Below are 16,614 nucleotides of genomic sequence, written 5' to 3' on the forward strand. Positions count from 1 at the left end.
GAGGTGTGGGCGCAAGTTTTGCATTTCTTGCGGTTGCAGGGAAAGGTGCCGGGAGTGGAGGTTGGGTTGGTGGGGGGTGTGGACCTGACGAGGGAGTCATGGAGGGAGTAGTCTTTTCGGAACGCTGATAGGGGAGGGGAGGGAAATATATCCCTGGTGGTAGGGTCCGTTTGGAGGTGGCGGAAATGACCTCGAATGATACGATGTATATGGAGGTTGGTGGGGTGGTAGGTGAGGACCTGAAAAGCCAGCTCACCCTACATTGCACTTCTCCCTCAGCACACCACTGGAACATCAGCCTGAATATTTGTGCTCAGGACCTGGAGTAGGTCTTGAACCCAGAGAGCTGTGATTCAGAGATGAGATTGCTCCCAATTGAGTCACAGCAGATCAACGTGCATAAATGCAATTTAAAACCTTCAAACAGCTTATATTTAGTGACTATGACTTCTTAGTTTGATTCTGTTTACATGCATTATGGTATTAAAAGGTATTATTTAAATTCCATAATAAATGCATGATATGTACTCTATACTGCCAAAGTCGCAATTTATTGGTTTTGGGGAAGCAAGTGTTAAATTCACTAATTATTGTTCTGCCATTCACCTTCATCGGGGTTTGAACAATTGTTTTTATTTAAACACTCAGGACAAGATGCAGATGACAGAAGATTTGAGTATATTTCTCCTTTTGAATATATTGCAATATATATTCAGTGCCGCTCGCAAATTGAATCTCAAACCAGTCCTTTTGTTTCAGCTGAAAGACGTCTGTGTCAGCTATAAAGACAATAACAGCCACTGTGACCACTCAAAGGTAGAGTAAGTTTACAGCATGCTGATGCTTTGTTCTTGTTTCCTGTTGAAATAATTGCTGTGTTTACTTTGAAGGAAAGAAATGTGAGTCATTAATGGGTATAAAGTTGCCTTTGTAGCAGCTGAACAATTGGGACACCCAAGGCTACATCTCCTGTCATGTCACAGGCTGTTATTCCAAACGTGTTCTTACAATTTAATATACACAGCTGGAATGAATGGGTTGTCTTATGAGGAAAGATTGGACATTTGTTTTCATCAAAAGGCGAAAGTGAGTACTGCAGATGCTGGAGATGACAGTCAAGAGTGGGATGCTGCAACATATTATACATCACATCATCCTCCACCACTTCTGCCACCTACAAACGGACCCCGCCATCAGAGACACATTTCCCTCCCCACCCCTATCCACTTTCCGTAAAGACCGTTCCCTCCGCGACTCCCTCATCAGGTCCACGACCCCCAACAACCCACCCTTGCCTCCCGGCACCTTCCCCTGCCACCAAAAAAATTGCAAAAACCGTGCCCACACCTCCCCCCTCACCTCCGTCCAAGGCCCCACAGGAGCCTCCCATATCCATCAAAGTTTAACCTGCACTTCCGTATGTCAGTTACTGTATCCACTGCTCCCGAAGTGGTCTCCTCTACACCGGGGAGACAGGACACCTACTCGCAGAGCGCTTCAGAGAACATCTCTGTGACACCTACACCAATCAACTCCACCACCCCGTGGCCAAACATTTCAACTCCCCCTCCCACTCTGCGTAGGACATGAAGGTCCTGGACCTCCTCCATTGCTGCTCCTTCATCACCCGACACCTGAAAAAAGGACGCCTCATCTTCTGCCTTGGGACCCTTTAACCCCAGGGCATCAATGTGGACTTCACTAGTTTCCTCATTTCCCCTCCCCCCACCTCACCCCAGCTCCAAACTTCCAGCTCAGCACTGTCCTCATGACCTGTCCCATCTGTCAATCTTCCTTTCCACCCATCCTCTCCAACCTATCACCTTCACCCCCACCTCCATCCACCTATTGCACTCTCAGCTACCTTCCCCGCCAGCCCCACCCATCTCCCATTTATCTCTTCACCCTCAAGGCTTCCTGCCTCATTCCTGCTGATGGGCTTTTGCCCAAAACGTCGATTTTCCTGCTCCTCAGATGCTGCCTGACCTGCTGTGCTTTTCCAGCACTATATGTTTGACTTGTTTTCATCAGCACTCAAAACAATGAAGGGTGTTTTTTTTTATTCATGGAATGAGGGTATCACTTGTCAGACCAGCATTTATTGCCCATCCCTAATTACCCAGAGAGCAGTTAAGAGTCAACCACATTGCCATGGGTCTGGAGGCACATGTAGTCCAGACCAGGTAAGGATGGCCATTTCCTTCCCTAAAGAACATTAGTGAACCAGATGGGCTTTTCCTTAAAATGGTTTTGTGGTCATCATTAGACCCTTAATTTCAGATTTCTTTTTAATTCAAATTTCACCATTTGCAGTGGCAGGATTTGAACCCAGGTTCCCAGAACAATATCTGGGTCTCTGTATTAACAGTGCAGTTGCCTCCCTCTTTATAAGTTCATAAGATCCTGAGTGGTCTTGGAAAGGTGGATGTAGAAATGTTGTGGGTGAGTTCAGAACTAGGAGACATAGTTTTAAATTGGAGTCACCCTTTTAGATGGAGATGTGAGGAAGTTTTTTTTTTCTGTCTCACAGGGTTTTGTGACTTTGGAACTCTGTGTCAGAAGCTAGTGGAGGTTTGGTCATTGACTATTTAAAAGTCAGAAGTGGGGAGATTGTTGTTAGGGAGGCTGTCAGATCTATCAGGGTAGGGGTGGGGGAGGGTGGTATTGTAGAATTCAAAACTCAAACTCATCAGCCATGACCTTACTGGATGGTGGAACAGATTTGAAGGGAGAGTGGCCTACATCTGGTCCTAGTTATTATGATTGCGTGCTTGTAATGATTGGAACAAGGTCAGCTAGCAGGAGTATGAGTTTCCTGATTGGGGATGTTAATTTGATCCAATCAGGGAGCCCTGGTTGAACGACATAAACAGCATGTCAGGGGGTCTGCTGAGCTAACAGAGCCATCGACTATTCACAAGTAAATAAAGCGTGACTTGGTGATGGGATATCAGCATTTGTGGAGCTATTTCAGTGTTCTAATCAAAAGCGAGAGTTAACTTTATACTGTCAGCAAAGTGAACTTTGAATGGTGCATAACACTCCCTTTTCATGGTTTGAATGTGATATCTAAGTTAGCACACTGTTCAGTTGCAAATCAAGATTTACACGATAGACTCCTCTCCTTTGCAAATAAAAACACTGTGCAGCCCAAATCTAATTTTTCTGGATTTGCACGTCTGAGCTCCCGGGGATAAGAAACACAAATTCTAACTGTCAGCAAAGGTCAACATATTCTGTATCCAGTATCTCAAGACATGCTGCTGCCTCACACGAATCATTAGAGTTAACATGAAAAGCAGTCAGGTTTTGTTTGAGAGTACACGGACGTGACAGCAAGGCTGTTTAAGTTCAGTGGAAAATTCCAGAACATTCAAGTAGAGCTGAGGTCTCCATTCTGCCTCCTTCCAATCACAACCTTTAAAACAAAATCACCACCATCGGCATATAATCTCATGTAGTTCATAAAGCAAAGAATTCTCAGTGAAACTTTTCATATGAACAATAGAAATAATTTTGAAGTTTGCTGAAGCATGAACTTTATACAGGCTTTGTTAGCATTTATTTACATAAATTCACTCATTTACTTGGCAGAATTTTTGAATAACTGATAACTCTAATCTGTAGAAAAGGCAATTATTAATTAATTGGAAAGTAAACGTTGGAAATTACTGGAAAGATATTTACTAATGTGCATTTATTTGATTCTATAGAATATCATGAATCAATATTTGGACTGCAGTGGCATTTATTATACAAAGAAATATTGCTCTGTGAGAAGATGTTTTTCCTCATCTTAAACTCACTTGCCCCTTATCTAGAGATTGTCCCCCAGTGTTGCAAATTCACCAACAAGGGAAAATAATCCGAGCATTTTCTCTGTCAAGACCTTTCAGAATCTGTTTGGTTTTGATGAGATAGTCAATCTGTTGTATGAAACGATACCAACACTGTAAGAATGGGACTCACCACACTCTCAAGATTTATAAGAAATTAATTACTTTTCAAATATGATTCTGGTCATTATCTCACTGCTGTTTGTGGGTGTTTCCTGCAACAAATCAGGAATCCATGTTTCAAAACTGTGCTTCAAAATTCCTTCATTGGTTGTAAAGTTTATAAGACAACTTCTGAGGTGCTACAGAAATGCAAGTTAATTCTCTCTTCAGTCTCTTAGAGGGGCAATTATGCACAGCAGGTCCCACCAATGGAAAAAGAGATGAAAGTTAGTTTTTTTTTTAATTTATTCATTTGTGGGATATGGGCATTGCTGACTGGCCAGCATTTATTGTGTGTCCCTAGTTGCCCTTGAGAAGGTGAGGGTGAGCTGCTTTCTTGAACCGCTGCAGTCCACCTGCTGTGGGTTGACCCACAATGTCCTTAGGGACGGAATTTCAGGATTTTGACCCAGTGTTTAGCGAAGGAACGGTGATATATTTCAAAGTCAGCATGGTGCAAGTCTGTTTCTGCAGTTGCCTTTCCTGATGCCTAGTTCATTGCCAGGTGATCACCCAGTTTCATTTCTTTTGACTTTGTAGTGATTGGTACAACTAAATGACTTGCTAGGCCATTTCAGAGGGCAAATGGAAACCCTCTGTTGTGGGTCTGGAATCACATAGAGTCATGGAGATTTACAGCACGGCAACAGATCCTTCGGTCCAACTCATCCATGCAAACTAATCTAGTCCCACCTTCCAGCACCTGGCCCGTATCCCTCCAAGCCCTTCCTATTTATATGCTCATCCAGATATCTTTTAAATGTTGTAATTGTACTAGCCTCCACCACTTCCTCTGGCAGCTCAATCTATAAAAAGTGCTGTTGTTTTGATTTTTCTTTTCTCCAAAGTTCCAAAACAATGCAACCGCATATAAAACAATAATTGCTGCTCCTGGGATTTGAAGAAATCACCTCCAACACCTAAAATACTTCAAAAAAAGAAGCAGCTGTTACAGCCAGAGATTTTTCCCATCCTCCATCTTGGATTACCCAGAATGCTTTTTTGTAGGCCAGACCAGGAGAGAATGGCAGATTTCCTTCCCTGAAGGACATTAGTGAACCAGAGGGTTTTTTGACAACCAACAATGGTGTCATGATCATCAGTAGACTCTTAATTCCAGATTTTTATTGAATTCAATTTCCACCACCTGCCCATGACAGGATTCGAATCCAGATCCCCAGAATATCACCTGAATCTCTGGATTAATATGCTAGAAATAGTACCACTAGCCTGTCACCTTCCCATAAATAAATGTGTTGTAGTCTTTACAACACTGTTAGTCAAGGGAAAGATGTTGCATCTTCTTCAGGCAGAAGCTATGACCCCTCCATGCTTTCCCAATCTCACTCTTCCCCGATCTCCTTACCTGACCGCTGGTTCTGCAGGTCACTCCTACTGCACTGATCAACTCCTGCATGCTGGCCTCTGGTAATTTTGATCAATGGCATTTTGTCTCCTGAGTTTTGTCAAGATAAAATGACCTGATCCTCACTCTGAAGTCGGAGCCAAAATGGCACTTGTTCTGAAGGCAGCTTGTTGACCTCTCACCCCAGGGTAAAATTAGGATTATTGTCTCTGGCCAGCCACCAAATATTACAAACAAATTGTCAGATCACCCTTGTCATCACAATTCAATAAAGAAAATATTGTATTTGCTTAAGGGCCCTAACGTATACTTTTGTCAAAATGAAGGAGTATTATATATTCAGATTAGTTATCCAGAGAAAATAAACCATTGCCAGTAAGATTGCTACCATTTCCTCTCCATTAACAGATTTCGTCTTGCTCCCAAGATTTACTTTAAAATAGTCTGCAGTATCCCAGCATGCACCGCCCATCTGCGCTGTAGAAACACTTCCATTTTCCAAATAATGCCTTAATTTGCTGCAACATTTCCTATCCTATGATAATGAAAAGTCAGGTCCTTTACGTTTGTCACAAAGTCTAAGGGTTGATTATGAGTTTGTCCATGGGATAATTCAACACATTTGTCAAATGTTTTCTTGATCACCCATCAGCACATCCTGAGTTTATGAAGTATCATTAATGCCTTCAGGAAAGGGTGGCATAGTGGCTCAATGGTTAGTGCTGCTGCCTCACAGCGCCTGAGACCCAGGTTTGATTTCAACCTCAGGTGACTGTCTGCGTGGAGGTTTGCACATTCTCCTTGTGTCTGCCTGGGTTTGCTCCAGTTTCCTCCCACAGTCCAAAGATGTACAGGTTAAGTAGATTGGCCATGCTAAATTGACCATGATGTCCTGGGATGTGCAGGCTAGGTGGATTAATCATGGGAATTACAGAGTCATAGGGTAAAAGGGTGGGTCTGGGTGGCATGCTCTTCAGGAGGTTGGTGTGGACATGATGGGCCATATGGCCTGCTTCTACAGTGTACAGGTTCTATAAAATCGGTGCTATTTCAGAATGCTTGCTTATCAGCTTCCAACATTGATGTGCTGCATATTTTTAACTAATACACAAATCAACAGCAGAATGCACAATTCTATTTCTCTCTTGTTATGCTTTAATGCCTTCCTTGGCAATTCAATTTGCATTTTACAGTGTGCCATTTTGCCTTGTATGCTTTGATGTTTCTTCAAAATATGATATATTACTTCACAAATAACTCTTTCTAATTCTGTTTTTGTGAGATTAGATGTAAAATCATAACTTCTTTCATCTAATCAGTAATATGAATGATGAGGTAGAAGATTTGCTTTGGCACTTAGGAATTGAAGCAATATGTTGCCAAAAGAGTCATGGGTCGTAGAAAAGTTGGGGGAAATGATCAGGAGGGGAACAGAACGGAGAAAAACACAGTGCGGTGAGAAATGGTCTTCAACACTGCAGTACTCCAAGACAGAGGACGCCTACTCCTCCTAACTTCATGTTTGTGGCTATTTTCTTCCATTTTCCAAATAATGTCATAATTTGCTGCAATGTCTTCTATCCCATGATAATAGAGACATAGAAATATAGAAATTAAGCCATTTGGCCCTCCTACTCTGCTATTCAATATGAGCATAGATGATTGCCCAACTCAGTCACGTGTTCCCACTTTCTTCCCATATCCTTTGAACCCTTTAGCCCTAAGAACTGTGTCTAACTTCCTCTCCAAAATATTCAATGTTTTGGCCTCAACCATTTCCTGTGGCAGAGAATGTCACAGGGTCACCACTCGCTGGGAGAAGAAATGTCTCCTCACCTCAGTCCTAAATACCTGTGTCCTTCAACCGTGACCCTGGTCCAAGGCTCCCTGATCATCAGCAAATCTTTCCTGCATTACCCTGTCTAATCCTGTTAGAGTTTCGTAAGATTCTGTGAGATCTTTTTCTCATTGTTCTAAACTTCGGTGAATATAATCTGAAACAATCCAGTATGTGTGAGGTTAGGATGCCAAGTTGGAAGGGTGCTAGGTAGGTAGAGCGCTAGAGAAGTAATGTCAAGTTTAGGATAGATCAGGAGGTATTGGGTCTGTGGACTCTTGCTTGCAATTCATTATTGTATAGCAACAAATGTAAATTATTGGCTGCTCATGTCCATGATCAGATTCATTTGTGAGTTGTCCTCCAGTGTTTATTTTGTAGAAAATCAAGAAATGTTGCAAATGTGGGAGGGTCATATCATCAAAATGGCTGAGGGGGGTTACAATATATCTGGCAGATTGAGCACAATGTCATTATGTCGAATATTTGGCATGTTTCGATTAGAGGGGCAGGACGTATACACTTAATGGTAGGATCCTGGATAGTGTGCGGAACAAAGAGACCTTGGAGTGCAGGCTCACAGTTCCTTGACAGGTAGACAGGATAGTGAAGAAAGCATCGGGTACACTTGCTTTTATTGGTCAGAGCATTGAATATAGGAGTTAGGATGTCATGTTGCGGCTGTACAGGACATTGGTTCAGCCACTTTTAGAATGCAGCATTCAGTTCTGGTCTCCCTGCTATAAGGAAGATGTTGTGAAACTTGAAAGGGTGAAGAAAAAATTTACAAGGATGTTGCCACTGTTGGAGGGTTTGAGTTATGGGTAGATGCTGTATAGGCTGGGGCTATTTTCCCTGGAGCGTCGGTGGCTGAGGGGGAACCTTATAGAGGTTTATAAAATCATGAGGGGTTTGGAAAGGGTGAATAGTCAAGGTCTTTTTACCAGGGTAGGGGAGTCCGAAACTGGGTGGCATAGGTTTAAGGTGAGAGAGGAAAGATTTAAAAGCAACCTAAGGGGCAACTTTTTCATGCAGAGAGTAATACTTGTATAGAATGAGCTGCCGGAGGAATTGGTGGAGGCTGGTACAATTATAACATTTAAAAGATGGGTATATGAATAGGAAGGGTTCAGAGGGATATTGGTCCAAATGCAGGCAAGTGGGACTAGATTAATTTAGGATATCTGGCCGGCATGGATGAGTAGGACCAAAGGGTCTGTTTCCGTACTGTACATCTCTATGACTCTATGGCCTCGCTTCATGCTTGAAATATATGTCAAGGACTAAATGCCACACTTCTGTCATCGACTACTTGTCCTCCTGAGGTTCAGGGGTTCAGATAAACATTATTCACATATTCAAAGCTATTTGTAGACAAATCAATACAGTTTGATTGAAAATCATCTCCAAAGATGTCTTTTGAAGAACATGTCATTTTTCTAGTTGAATTTGTCTCATGAGCATAGGTGTTTGTCGTGCCAATAAATGTTTTGTCACAGTAATTCACAGAATCATTACAGTGCAGAAGGAGGCCATTCTACCCATCATCATGAAGCTGCTGATGAACCTAGTCAAGGGGACAGACAGACTTCAGACACCTTGAGACTTTGGACCTATTTACCTGAAATTGGTCCTTTTACCTCCCAAGATTTAAAAGGAAAATGAGAACCAAGTTCTCCCTTGTGACAGTCCTGACTTTACAGAATCATGAAGATGTACAGCACAGAAACAGACCCTTTGGTCCAACTCATCCATGCCAACCAGATATCCTAAATTAATCTAGTCCCATTTGCCAGCATTTGGTCCATGTCCCTCTAAACCCTTCCTATTCATATACCCATCCAAATGCCTTTTAAATATTAAAAATCTCACAACACCAGTATATAGTTCAACAGGTTTGTTGGAAGCACTAGCTTTCAGAGTGCTGCTCCTTCATCAGGTGGTTGTAATTGTAGCAGCCTCCACCACTTCCTCTGTAGACAAGCAGGAGTCTGGGAGAACACAGCAAGCCAGGCAGCATCAGGAGGTGGAGAAGTCAATGTTTCGGATGTAACCCTTCTGCAGGACTTCGCGTAGTAGGGGGAACTGCAGATAAAGGGGGTGGAGGGGTAGAGTTGTGAAGTGGGGATAGGTGAAGACAGGCAGAGGGTACGACCTGATTGGTCAATAGGGAGAATGAAACCAGTTGGTGGCTGGGAGGCATGGAAAGGAGAGGGAGGGGCTGGGAAGGGAGTCAAGTGAAGGGAAGTTATTTGGATACAGAACTGGCTCAAAGGTAGAAGACAGAGGGTGGTGGTGGAAAGTTGTTTTTCAGACTGGAGGCCCGTGACCAGTGGAGTGCCACAAGGATCGGTGCTGGGTCCTCTACTTTTCATCATTTATCTAAATAATTTGGATGTGAGCATAAGAGGCATAGTTAGTAAGTTTGCAGATGACACCAAAATTGGAGGTGTACAGCAAAGAAGCTTACCTCAGATTACAACAGGATCTGGACCAGATGGGCCAATGGGCTGAGAGGTGGCAGATGGAGTTTAATTCAGATAAATGCGAGGTGCTGCATATTGGGAAAGCAAATCTTAGCAGGACTTATACACTTAATGGGAAGGTCCCAGGGAGTGTTGTTGAACAATGAGATCTTGCAGTGCAGGTTTAGAGTTTCTTGAAAGTAGAGTCGCAGGTAGATATGATAGTGAAGAAGGCGTTTGGTATGCTTTCCTTTATTGGTCAGAGTATTGAGTACAGGACTTGAGAGGTCATGTTGCAGTTGTACTGGACATTGGTTAGGCCAATGTTGGAATATTGCGTGCTGGAAATGTGTTGCTGGAAAAGCGCAGCAGGTCAGGCAGCATCCAGGGAACAGGAGAATCGACGTTTCGGGCATAAGCCCTTCTTCAGGAATCATAAGCCATTCCTGAAGAAGGGCTTATGCACGAAACGTCGATTCTCCTGTTCCCTGGATGCTGCCTGACCTGCTGCGCTTTTCCAGCAACACATTTCCAGCTCTGATCTCCAGCATCTGCAGACCTCACTTTCTCCTTGGAATATTGCGTGCAATTCTGGTCTCCTTCCTATCGGAAGGATGTTGTGAAATATGAAAGAGTTCAGAAAAGATTTATAAGCATGTTGCCAGGGTTGGAGGATTTGAGCTATGGGGAGAGGTTGAATAGGCTGGGGCTGTTTTCCCTGGAGCGTCAGAGGCTGAGGGATGACCTTATAAAGGTTTATAAAATCTTGAGGGGCATGGATATGATAAATAGACAAAGTCTCTTTCCTGAGGTGGGTGAGTCCAGACAGGGGGCATACATTTAGTGTGAGAGGGGAAAGATATAAAAGAGACATAAGGGGCAACGTTTTCACACAGAGGGTGGTACATGTATGGAATGAGCTGCCAGAGGAAGTGGTGGAGGCTGGTACAATTGCAACATTTAAAAGGCATCTGGATAGGTACATGAATAGGAAAGGTTTGGAGGGATATGGGCCAAGTGCTGGCAGGTGGGACTAGATTGGGTTGGGATATCTGGTCAGCATGTTGGACCAAAGGGACTGTGTTCAGGTTATACATCTCTATGACTCTATGATTCTATGTGAATTTGGAGAATTCAATGTTGAGTCCTTCAGGCTATATGTTGTCCAGGCTGAAGATGAGGTGTTGTTCCTCCAATTTGCGGTTTGGTTTGTTGTGGCAATGAAGGAAGCCAAGGATGGTCATGTCAGAAAGGGAATGGTTGGGGGAATTGTAATGGTTGGTGACTGGGAGGTCTGGTCAGCCCCTTTAGGCCCGGCTGAAATGCTCATTGAACCATTCCCTAAGTTTACGTTTGGTCTCCCCGAAGCAGAGAAGACCAGGTCAGGAGCACCTGATACAGTAAACTGGGTTGGAGGAGAGGCAGGTGAACCTCTGTCTCACCTGGAAGGACTGTCTTTGGGGCCCTGGATGGAGGTGAGGAGGGTGGTGTACCAGCAGGTTTTGCATCTTTTCCGCTTGAGAGTTCAGTGAGGTTTGGTGGGGAATGTGACACAAATGAAGGACTGTCGAAGGGAACAGTCCTTGCAGAAGGCAGAGAAGGGAGGAAGGGGATGATGTTCTTGGTGGTGGGGTCTAGTTGGAGTTGGTGGAAATGTTTAAGGATGATGCGTTAGATGCAGAGATTGGTGGGGTGGTAGGTGAGGACAAGAGGGACTCTCTTTTTTGCATTGGGAGAGCGGTGGAATGGGGAATGGAGGTGGTGTGGCAAAGGGCTATTAGGATGACAGAGCGGGGGAAGCACATTGTTCACAATAGGTGGACATTTGGGATGCTTAGGAGTGGAATGTCTCCTTATCCGAGCAGTTGCAATGGAGGTGGACGATTTGGGAGAATGGGATGGATGTCTTGCAGGATACCAGGTGGGAAGATTTGTAGTCCAGGTAGTTGTGAGAGTCTGTGAGTTTATAGTAAACATTCATCTGGAGACTGTTGCTGGGGATGGAAATGGAGAGGTCGAGAAAGGGGAAGGAGGTGTCCGGGATGGACCAAGTGAATTTATGGGCAGTGTGGAAGTTGTGGGTGAAGTCGATGAACTGCTCCAGTTCAGCCTGGGTGCAGGACACTGCACCAATTCAGTCAGCAATGTAACGGTGGAAGAGTTGGGGCACAGTGCCTGTGTAGGGACTCCACCACTTCCTCTAGCAGCTCGTTCCATGCACACACCAATCTCATACTTGCATTCGATGATGAAAGAAAATTTAAGAGACCAACTCAGATCAACATAATTTGCAACAGGTCTACATTGAAAAACATTTTCCTGCTGCCTGGTCAGTTCACTCGATGACAACTAGTCTGTGAAAGCGAAGCTGTTGACACCAGGGTTGACACATGATGGAGTATTTGGTTGCAAGCACAGCTTATTTTCATGAAAATCTAATTGTTTTCCTTGTTTTATCAGCTGGAACTATAATTAAATCATTATGTAAAAGGAGGAAATAACAAACCAGTTTGTAATGAACATTTTTTTTTCCTCAAATTGCAATAAAATAGCTCCTAATGCAACGTTTATTAGAATCTGCTCTGTATAAACATGTCCTTCAAACTCTCATAAAGGTTTTTTGCAGTTTATGGCAAAATCAAACCTGAAGGAAGAGGATGATTTGCATTTCACAATTCCAAATCATCTCAAAGTGCTTCATAGCCAATGATGGAGAAGCTGAAGCAAATTTAATTGAGGAAGGGAGAATGGAAATGTCGACTTGTCCGTTTAACATCAGTGATGGCAACAATAGTGAAACATCAACAAAAAAATGTGGAAACAGGCCATTTGGCCCAAGTCCACACCGACCCTCGAAAACGTAACCTACCCAGAACCATTCCCCTATCCAATACTTGACATTTACCCCTAACTAATGCATCTAACCTATGCATCCCTAAACACTGCAGGCAATTCAGCCTAACCTGCACATCTTTGGACTGTAGGAGGAAACCGGGTACCCGAAGGAAACCCACACAGACACAGAGAGAATGTGCAAACTCCACACAGACGGTCGTCCGAGGCTGGTGCTGTGAGGCAGCAGCGCTAACCACTGAGCCACCGTGTTACCCTCAATCTCACTTCAAGATGGAAACAGGGAGTAGAGATGACAAATGGTAATTCACAGCTGCAGAGGCGGAAAGATGGATCCCATGAGGTTCCATGGCCAGACCATTCACTTAAACAATGGAATCAGTAATGATAATTTTTAAATTTACTGATGATACCAACTGGAGGGATAGTCAATCTTGAAGAGGACTGCATTAATTACAAAAAACAAGTAAAACGTGTAGAATGAACACATAATTTGTAAATGGATGTCAACATAAATAGCTGTGTGGTATAATTTTGTAACAAAAACAAGGATGCAACACATTACTTGATAAGTATGAGGAGTACTGTTTTTGTACCATTATGAGAAAGGAATAAAAGGACTTAAGGATAGCATTAAACAAGGATAGATGCAAGAGATCTATATATGAACATGAGAACTAGGGTAAGGAGTAGGCAATTCGGCTCCTTGAGTCTGCTCTGCCATGCAGTGCAAACATAGGTGACCTCAGCTCAGCCTCATCTCCACTCTCAATAACCCTTTAACCTGTTACTAATTAAAAATCTGTCTATCCCCTCCTTAAATTCATTCTATTCCCAGCATCTATGAAACTGATTTGTGGCCTTTTGAGAGAAGTAATTTCCCCTCATCTCTGTATTAAATCTGCTCCCCCTTATCCTAAAACTACAACCTCTCATTCCAGATTGCCCCACACGAGGAAACATCCTTTGCACATCTAGTTTGTCAATCCTCTTTGGCATCTTATATACCTCAGTCAGATCTCCTCTCAGTCTTCTGAACTCCAGAGAGAAGAAAGGCCTAAACTGCTCAGTCTCTCTTCATAAGACATACCCATCATCAGTCAATCAGGAATCAATCTAATCAACATCCTGGTGAACTGTCTCCAATATAACTAAACTCCTCCTGCAGTAAAGGGTCCAAACTTATGTGTAATACTCCAGCTGCAGTCTCACTAATGCCTTGCACAGTTGCAGTTTAAGTAAATTATAATTGCCAGAATGGGCTGGTTGGGCAAATTATCTACATGTGTGTTGTACATTCTCGACAATTCTTTTATACTAGCAGCTTAACGAAATCTAAGTGAGATTTCGGCACGGTGGCACAGTGGTTAGCACTGCTGCCTCACAGTGCCAGAGACCCAGGTTCAATTCCCGACTCAGGCGACTGACTGTGTGGAGTTTGCACATTCTCCCCGTGTCTGCGTGGGTTTCCTCCGGGTGCTCCGGTTTCCTCCCACAGTCCAAAGATGTGCAGGTCAGGTGAATTGGCCATGCCCTTCTGAAGGGCTTATGCCCGAAACGTCGATTCTCCTGTTCCTTGGATGCTGCCTGACCTGCTGCGCTTTTCCAGCAACACATTTTCAGCTCTGATCTCCAGCATCTGCAGCCCTCACTTTCTCTCGTAGTGTTAGGTAAAAGGGGTAAATGTAGGGGAATGGATGGGTTGCGCTTCAGTGGGTCGGTGTGGACTTGTTGGGCCGAAGGGCCTGTTTCCACACTGTAAGTAATCTAATCTAAAAAAAAAACCCTCATTATTCCAGAGAGGAGGAGATTGAGTGTACTATGGAGACAAGGAATTGGGTTTTACTTTGGACTGTTGATGTATTGATTGTAATGAGGTCAGCTAGAATATGAGTTCCCTGATTGGGGCTGTTAACCTAGTCCAATCAGGGAGCTCTGGCTGTCAGATATAAACAGGAGTGTAGAGGTTCTGTTCATTCTGAGGGAGTCGGACTTGTGTTAAGTACAATACACACGTAAATAAAGGGTAGCTTGGTAACAGGATACAAGCCTCTGGAGTTATTTCAAAAGACACCACCATCAGGGTGAAAATTCAGCACTAACTCATAGTGATTCCGGACTATATGAATTGAACTGAAATTCCATTGGCTCCTATTGTGGGATTTTAACCTGTTCCCCCAAAAGGATTAGCCTGGATCTCTGGAATTCTAGTCCAGTGGCATCATCACATACAATCAGAAGGCGTGAGCGAACGTTCATACAGGGCTGGCCCTGCCCACCAGGGGCTCCTCTATTGGGCACAGAGTGGCCAAACAAGAGGGAAACCTCCCAACTCCCCTCAGCCCCCCTCGGCCAGGCCTTGGCTTAGAGCATGGGCACCCCACAGCATTTCTCTGACAAAATACCATGGCAACAGGAAGAGGATGTTGAGTGGTCTTTTAAATGGCCTCCTGACAGCTTACAAGATGTTGGTAAAGTTCAGCTGGGGCAGCTAAATAACAGACACAGCAAACCCCCCCCCCGATCCCACCCAGTTTTACCCCCTTCACACCCCCTCCTCCTACTGCTCACCAGCTTGATCCCAAAAATGAATTAAATTCTGGCCAACTTGTTAAGCAAAAATATGCTATCAATTTGGAAGCATTTTCTATGCATCCTCCTCTGAATTGGTGCAGACCACAAATAATCGTAGACCTAAGCCAAGAGGTTCCTCCGAGCTGGTCCAACTCTGCCGTGATGTAGGAGAGGCTCAGAGTCCATTCTCAAATGTAAGGACACAGCAGCACTGTGGACTTTCTCAAATGTAACCCAATAACTCTAAATGAAGACACTGTCTTCAAAATGCAGAGGAACATGGCAAACGGTTTCATGGTCCACCCTCAGATTTGAGCCTTAAAAGCGAGTAAAAAGTAAATTTTCATTACGATACAAGACAAAGAAAACTTGTCCCTGAGATGGGATCAAAATTTAGTATAGCTTCCATCCGAGGGAGTCTGACAGTAAACTCCAGTAAACCACCATCGTCAATCGTTTAACTCAATTCCCAATGAGTTCAAAAGAAAGATTTTTCGACCCGCACACTGAATTTCATAGCCCTACTCTTTAAATGTTCACATTCTCCTTTTTGTTACTGCTTTAATCTTGAAATGAAGGCCTTTTTAACTTGATTTGATTTATTGTTGTCACATGTCCCTAGTTACAGTGAAACCTTTTGTTTCGTGAGTAGAATATGCAGATCATAACATGCCGAGACAGAGGGAGGCATACAAGGTTATGGCTGAACAGGAGGGGCACAAAAGCAAGATTGCCATTATAATTTAAATGAAAGAGATCCATTCAGCAGTTTAATAACATTATTAGTCATTTTTGCAGACTTAGAGTTAAGGTTGGAAAGTGCGGAACGGTTATAAGAAATGTGAGAACAAGATCTGCTGGAGAGAGTTCACAACGAGTCACCCAGTGTCAGCGCCATCTTGAATCATCTAAGTTACACAATTCCTCTGGGTACTCTTCCCCAGCTGCTCAGAGCAGCTGGAGTCACAGGATAGAATTATCTGAGCTCTGTGCTGGCACGTTTAGGGGAAATAGAAGGGTATTCTCAGGGATCGTTTTCAGTGGTGGACAGGAATTTCCATCAGCTCAACCTACCACAGACATGGGTGGCTAGTTTCAGTACTTCAGTTTGAGATCGTTCAGAGGGTCCTTCTGCTTTTTAATGTTGTGAAACTGATAGCTTCTTAGAAATGCTTCACACCAATGACATTGTACTTTCAGAAGTTTCTGTTAAAATTTGTGTCTAAGCTACAATTTTTTGTCTCAGTTCTGGCACCTCTGTCAGGCATTATTCTTTCACTAATTTGCTTATTGGATTATTTAATTTACTCAGAAAAGTACATTTGTCCACCTTTCTGTTTATGCATGGCATCTCTTTTAGAATTATACCTTTTATTTCATGCTGTGTCTTCCAACACAAGCTACCAAGATATCACTTCCAACTTCCTTGCACAAAAATTAATCAGTCATCCGTGTTCTCATTCACTTACCTGCCTCCAGGATGGCTTACAGGATGGCTTTTTGGAACAGCTTGTCATGGAG

At 43.4% G+C, this 16,614-nt stretch overlaps 1 protein-coding gene across 3 annotated transcripts in view; it reads left to right on the forward strand.

Moving 5' to 3' along the window:
- The window catches only part of LOC122559310, a 142,139-nt gene that overhangs the window by 115,045 nt on the left and 10,480 nt on the right, over window positions 1-16,614 (forward strand). For 2 of the 3 annotated variants that reach the window (XM_043708669.1, XM_043708668.1), the window contains exon 2: window positions 760-816. The gene's annotated coding sequence lies outside the window, so the exon portion shown is untranslated. Of the gene's footprint in view, window positions 1-648; window positions 817-16,614 lie in introns of all 3 variants that reach the window. The other variant, XM_043708667.1, reaches the window with a different exon arrangement.

The sequence above is a fragment of the Chiloscyllium plagiosum genome, chromosome 19 (assembly GCF_004010195.1).
Source record: "Chiloscyllium plagiosum isolate BGI_BamShark_2017 chromosome 19, ASM401019v2, whole genome shotgun sequence".
NCBI lineage: Eukaryota > Metazoa > Chordata > Chondrichthyes > Orectolobiformes > Hemiscylliidae > Chiloscyllium > Chiloscyllium plagiosum.